Source organism: Natrix helvetica (assembly GCF_964273705.1).
Source record: "Natrix helvetica genome assembly, chromosome: 15".
NCBI classification, from domain to species: domain Eukaryota; kingdom Metazoa; phylum Chordata; class Lepidosauria; order Squamata; family Natricidae; genus Natrix; species Natrix helvetica.
Genome location: NC_138565.1, coordinates 11,223,865 through 11,230,104, shown reverse-complemented (window position 1 = coordinate 11,230,104; position 6,240 = coordinate 11,223,865). Strand labels below are relative to the sequence as shown.

At 45.6% G+C, this 6,240-nt stretch overlaps 1 protein-coding gene across 3 annotated transcripts in view; it reads right to left on the bottom strand.

Moving 5' to 3' along the window:
• Nucleotides 1-6,240, bottom strand: part of FAM163B (family with sequence similarity 163 member B) — a 39,594-nt gene that overhangs the window by 11,762 nt on the left and 21,592 nt on the right. The gene's annotated exons all lie outside the window — the stretch shown is intronic.

Here is a 6,240-nt window from a genome sequence, read left to right as displayed (position 1 = left end):
GAGCTACATGGCTTCTGGCTAAAGGCACTTACAAGTATGCACAAAAGATTGGCAGCCCAAATGAACCAGATCTTAAAAACACCTGAAAATGATGAATGGATGACAACTGGAAGGACATTTTTGATCCAAAAAGATAAAGAAAAAGGAAAGGACCCTGGAAACTATAGGCCAATCACCTGTTTGCCAACAACATACAAGCTCCTTACTGGTATCATTGCAAACCAAATTTATGAATACTTGGAAAGAAATAACACTACCAAAATCCACCCTACTTGGAACAACTTATATCCTCCGACGTTACCTTAACAGTTCCTAGGTTAGGACTCGAGCTGTTAGGCTACCAACCAGCCCCAAAAGCTGTGAATCTCAACAAATAATAATAATAATAGAAAGATACAATCATATATGGTTTCTATAAAGAACTAATAATACTGGACCAGATACACCTAGGAACGGATGAAAAAGTAATTAAGAAAATATCTAAGCACCTATTAAGCATTAAGACGGAAGATGAATAAGTGAAAGAAACAATGGTAGTATGGGCAAAACAGTTTTGGATATACAACAGAGTTAGATAAGTGTGAAAACTCACTTCTGTGATTGTTTGCAAGAATTTGGGCAGCCTCCACAACAGGAACCAGAAAGAGTTGGCAGTCCCACCTCCCATGACATCCGAATTGGGATCCGTTGCCCTTTTGAAGTCAAGCCTGGCAAGTGGCCCTCATGTAGGGCAGGGCGGATCCCCCCCCCCCGTCTGCCTGAAGCGTTTCAAGTCCAACAAAGGCAAAGCTGACAACACACCAGGTTGCCTTAGAATTGGCTGCCAAAGAGAGTTCCTGCAGAGCTGAAGTTAAATTAACACCCTTTCAATGGTTATTTTAAAAATTGCTCTTTTAATATTGATCTTTTTCAAAATCTATCACACCACCAGAGTTTTTCACTGTGTGAACAAGCACAAAAAGATATTTAATCTTTATTTAAAGTTTGAGAGGATGGGTTTGGGTTGGACCTTGCAGAATTGATATATCATGATATCTGTTGTGATGGAACTGAAGGACACCTAGGAAATCTATACAAGACGTGCAGTAAAACACACAACTGAGACTGAAATGATTTGTTTGTCAAAAGAGGGGTGTGAAGAGGATGTCTCTTTGTCTCCATGGGAAAACTAACTTCTGTCTTGCAGCATCTACCTTTTGGGCCACTGATGGGACCCAAGAGGTAATCCAACACTGACCACCTGCCGAACACCAGAGCTTTGGGTTACCTGTACTGAGAGCTTTTTACCATTTAATTTACAGATTAACAGAGTTAGGAGGGATCTTGTAGGTCATCTAGTCCAACCATTTTGGTCAGATGACAGTGCAGTCTCTTCTTGAAAGCTCCAAGTGATGAAGCTCCCACAAGTTCTGAAGGCAACTTCTGTTCCATGGGTGGATTGTTCTCCCTGCCAGAAAATCCCTCCTTATTTCCAGGTTGAATCTCTCCTTGGTCAGTTTCCATCCATTGTTCCTTGTCTGGCCTTCGGGGGCTTTGGACAATAATTTGACACCCCGCCTTTCCTTCTCTTCACTAGACTAGCCATGCTGAATACTTACAACCGTTCATCGTATGTTTTAGCCAATCGTCCTGGTTGCTCTTCTCTGCACTCTTTCTAGAGCCTCAATATTTTTTTTGTAGTGTAGTGACCAAAACTGGATGCAGTACTCTAGGTGTGGTCTTACTAGGGCTTTATAGAGTGATAGAAGTACCTCACTTGATCTTAATTGTATCCCTCTGTTCATGCAACTTAAGATTGGAGTGGCTTTTTTGGCTTCCTGCCACACACTCCTGGCTCATATTTAGCTGGTTGTCCCCTAAGACTCCAAGATCCCTCTCACAGTTCCTGATATTAAGCCTCGTTTCACCCAGCCTATATGTGTCCTTTGGGGTTTTTTTTGTCTAAATGTAAAACTTTACTTTTTGCTACATTGAATTTCATTTTGTCAGATGGAGCCCAGGGTTGAAGTCTGTCAAGATCCACTTGGTTAGACATGGAGAACTGTTAACCGCTAGCCCCACTGGGGTTGGAGACAGAAAGGGTCAAGGGACATGTGGGAATCAGGGACCTTAAAGCCATGGGGCTCCCTGGAGCTGTTCCCTATGGTAAGGATGGGACAGCTAAGGGACAGGAGAAAAGGGTCAAGCCCAGAGAGTGCCTTTGACCTGCAGGGTGCCACAGGCCTCAACTTATTCCTTCTCTCTTCTTCTGCCAAGGCAAGAGATTTCTTGACATAGGATTTCTTGACTTCTTATCATCAATAAGCAGATTAAACTCAATCTTGATCCCTAGTTCACCAAGTGATACTCCTGGTGGCCGTGCCTGGGAGGCTGAATGGAGAGAATTGGCTTGAGCTGAACCTAGACAGCACCAAGTGGTCAAGTCTGCCAATGACAAAGAAATTCTTCACTGGGCTAGCAATTGGGGGTCTCCCTGGACCCAGCTTCTGCCCAAAGAGCACAGGAAGACCTTTGCACAGATCCATCTGGTGCACCAACAGTGCCTTTCCTGGAGCAACGGCGTCTTCTCACAGTCCCCATGCACATATGCCATTGCAATGAACTCTAGTGGTGCAGCCTTGGAGCTACAACCGGTGCAGAAGGTTAAATGGCACAAAGAGTTATTCCTCAGTACAACCCCCTGGAAGATCCCTGCTACATGAGCTACAGTGTTTGCCAAGGAGTTTCCAGATGCAATTCAAGGTGCTGGATATCACCCAACAGGTTCTTCATGGGTTTGGCCATCCAAAGGTCCACCTTTCTCCTGTTGTTTCTGTCCCTCCAGTAAATCCAACAAAGGGGACTTGCTCTCCCCATCCCATCCCTGCAGCAATATCATCCATGGCTCTGGACTGGACGACGTAGATTAGCTGACAGCGTGATTGGTTTTCCCATTTGGTTTTCTTTTCTTCTGACTGAACATATTCTACCTTTGATTTTAAATAAAGCTGCTGCTGAGATGGGCGGCCTTAAAACAAATCCTATAAATAAATGATCTATTTCTGAAGAGCCTTCTGTTAGACCAAATTATGCCAACAATGACGAGCCAGGGACAATTAACGGCTAAACTCATGGCTTTAAACTTTCCAAGAATTATTTGCCATCCCTGAGAAACTGGACAGCCTTAATTCATCCCTGGATCTCTTGGCCCAGCTGACATGTTTCCACCAGCAAGAGGAAGCCTCCCCAATTACCCCAGGGATTCCCAGATCAAACCTGAGGTTCAAGGCTCCAGGAAGGGCCAAGTTTGGTGACCTACTTAATAAATCCGTTCATTGAACCTTTACATGAATAAAGGCTGCTGAGCATCACAGGGGCCTTGCCAGTCTTTGCAGCACAAACATCTTAGCAGGAAAAGGGTCGGGCATTGGATTCTGCTCAATTTGACTGTGTAAAGATCCTTCTCTTTAAAATGGAGACTCTTCTTGGCCTCTTTTGAACTCTGCCCAAGCCATTTGCTCAAGACCTGAGGTCAAGCCACTCATTACTGCCTGACCACTCCAGGCAGCAAACAAGAGTGGGGCGGTGGCCTAGAGGTGGAGCTCTTGCCTCACAATCCGGAGGCTGTGGGTTTGATCCTAGGTAGAGGCAGATATTTCTCTCTCTGGGCACCACGAGAATGTATCTGTTGAATAAAGCTCTGCATTGGCGACAGGAAGGGAATCCGGCCATTTAGCGCTCTGCTAGCTCCATTCCGTTGGCCAGACTCCACTCCAATGCAAGGGATTATGGGGTCGTTAAATGAGGATGATATCTCCAGAAAGCAAACAGTTTGACTCTCACCAGAGCAACTGATAAAGTAACCCTTGTGTACCAACAAAAGTGGGGGGGGGATGTATTAATGAGCCCCAAACAAGCCCCACAGTGAGAAGGTCAACCAAAGGACTCTTTTGAAATGCTGCCAATTGAAGCAACATCTGAGGCCCAGGTGGCAACAGCAGTGGCCTGGGTGTCCCTCGCAGATGATCTGACTGAGGCAAGATTAGATACTGCAACTATTTTTCATCCGGTGGTCCAGGTTAAGAAGCTGGAATGGGGGGGGGGGAGCATTCAGCCCCTCCAGACTCACGTTCATCCAAGATGCAGCCCAGGGATCTAGTTTCACAATGACTTGGCCCCAATTTCCCTTAGTGGCCAGTTAGTGTGAGTGGAGTGGAGCTGCACAATCTCCTTCCACTCTTTGCTACTGATGAATGCCTTGTGCTTTGTGTACCAACGAGCAGACACAATGCCAAGCCTGCTCTTCCTGCCCACATTCAGAGTCCAGATCAAGATCAACCCCCAAATCACAGGGAGAGCCTGCCAAGGGTTTAAAACAATGTCCGTAAGACGAACATCTGCATGCGATGCTCAGCTTCTTGAAATGCTGCTCAAAAGATGGGGAAAGCAGCCAAGTTTTCTCCTCCTCCTCCCACCAATAGCAATAGCACTTACACTTATATGCAGCTTCATAGTGCTTTGCAGTCCTCTATAAGCGGTTTACAACAATCTGGTCCTCCTTGGAAGGATGGAAGAGTGAGTCAACCTTGAGCTGGTGAAAATCGAACTGCTGGCAGTTGGAAGAGTTAGCCTGAAATACTGCATTCTTACCACTGTGCCACCATGGTAGGTGGATGGATGGATGGATGGATGGATAGCAATAACCCTTAGACTTATATACTGCTTCACAGTGCTTTACAGCCCTCTCTAAGCAGTTGACAGTGGTTTAGAGTCAGCATGCTTTCTCTCTAATCCACCACATCACATCTCCAACCAACTTTTTCTCTCCTCTCAAAGCCAGAGATTATTCTCATTCACAGAAACACATTTCACACATGCACAGAATTCATCAGGGAGCCTCTTTCTATTTTCTTCCAACAGATACAGAGTCCACCTTTTTCAGATCAACCAAGTGATCCATTGACTGCCAGCTTGTTACAACCCATGCCCCTGATCATGGGCCGAGTGAGCGAGAGTGGCCCAAGGTCACCAGCCACCTAAGGCAGGACTAGAACTCACCTTCTCCTGGTTTCTAGCCAGGAGTCTTAATCACTGGAGCAAATTGACTCTCTACTGGAACATTCCTGCTTGGTCAAATTAACACAAAAGTAGCAGATAACCTAGCGTGGGTCTCATATCCACCCAGAACCTTTGAGGTATACAAAATACCCGCAGACGGCAAAATAAGTCGAAATGGGATGGATACAGACCTCCCAACTGCATTGTGCATCCGAAGAAGTGAGTTCTGTGCAATCAAAGCAAAATCTATTCCGTTACCATATTTTTCAGAGTATAAGACACACCAAGATTTTGAAGAGGCAAATTAAAAAAAAAGTTTTTGCACTCTGCAGACCTCCCAAAACCGGCCCATTTTTCATGAAAATGGGCCCATTTTTGTCAAAAAAGGGCATGGTCCATTTTTCACTCATTTTTGCCGTCCCCAGCCCCCAGGAGCACTCTGGAAGCCTCCTAAAGGCTATGCATGGCCATTTTTGCAAAGGGGGCAGGGTTTCGGGAGGCCAAAAATGCTGTATTCAGTGTATAAGACACACCCAGATTTTAACCCTCTTTTTTGAGGGGAAAAGGGGTGTCTTATACTCTGAAAAATACGGTACATCCCAGCTTCACTACCTCACAGAGTATCTGAAGTCTTGCCAACTGTACTCATTGGGCTCTTACAGAGAAGCCGATTGTCCCAATTCAGGTGGTGCTTCCAATCTTCCCAAGTTCTCCAGCCTGGGACCCGTGCCAAGGAACGCAGGGACAGCAGAGCTCACCCTCCGGGGGCTGCCGTGGCTTGTTCACCCTGAACCCCCAAAGGAACCACCAAATGAGGTTCAAGGCTTGGGCTCTGCTAAGGACAAGTTCTTCTCATTGCAAGGAAGGATTCCGTCAAAAGAATAGAATAGAATAGAATAGAATTGAATTACAGAGTTGGAAGGGACCTTGGAGGTCTTCTAGTCCAACCCCCTGCTTAGGCAGGAAACACTACACCACTACAGACAAATTGTTCTCCAACCTCTTCTTAAAAACTTCCAGTGTTGGAGCATTCACAACTGATTATTTGTTCTAACTGTCAGGAAATTTCTCCTTAGTCCTAAAAGATGAAGACTGGAGAGAACAGCTTCTCTCCTTCCACAATCACCCAGGCTATCCTCCTCACAAGACCCTCCAGCCAAGGCAACGGGGGAGAGAAATAAGCCCTTTCCCAGTTAAACACAG